Source organism: Moschus berezovskii, chromosome 19 (genome assembly GCF_049115385.1).
Source record: "Moschus berezovskii isolate FMDL1 chromosome 19, NW_MosBer_1.0, whole genome shotgun sequence".
NCBI classification, from domain to species: Eukaryota; Metazoa; Chordata; class Mammalia; order Artiodactyla; family Moschidae; genus Moschus; species Moschus berezovskii.
The window spans coordinates 7,557,950-7,558,314 of NC_142478.1; the positions used below are offsets into that span (position 1 = coordinate 7,557,950).

Genomic DNA, 365 nt, shown 5'->3' on the forward strand with positions numbered 1-365 from the left:
CCAGGAGTTGGTTGACTGGTGCTGTACAACCAGCCGGAGAGGAAGAGGGTGTGGTGGGAGGAGGGGACTTGGGTTGGATCTTAGTCAGTGATGTGCTCATTTGCTCAGTCGGGTCCGGCCCTTTGCGGCCCCATGGACTGCAGCCTGCCAGTCCTTTACCCGTGGGACTCCTCAGGCGAGAACCCTGGAGGGGCTGCCCTTTCTTCCTCCAGGGGACCTTCCTGACCCCGGGATCGAGCCCACATCTCCTGCGTCTCCTGCACTGCAGGCAGGTTCTTCACCGTTAGCACCGCCGGGAAGGGAAGCCCCGTCTGTCAGGATCACCCCACCTTTCAGACAAGGTCTAGTTTCCGCAACAACCAACA

General features: G+C 60.5%; 1 protein-coding gene across 2 annotated transcripts in view; it reads left to right on the forward strand.

The window, feature by feature from the left end:
• The window catches only part of LOC129542658 (putative RNA-binding protein 46), a 141,751-nt gene that overhangs the window by 96,462 nt on the left and 44,924 nt on the right, over positions 1-365 (forward strand). The window lies entirely within an intron of this gene.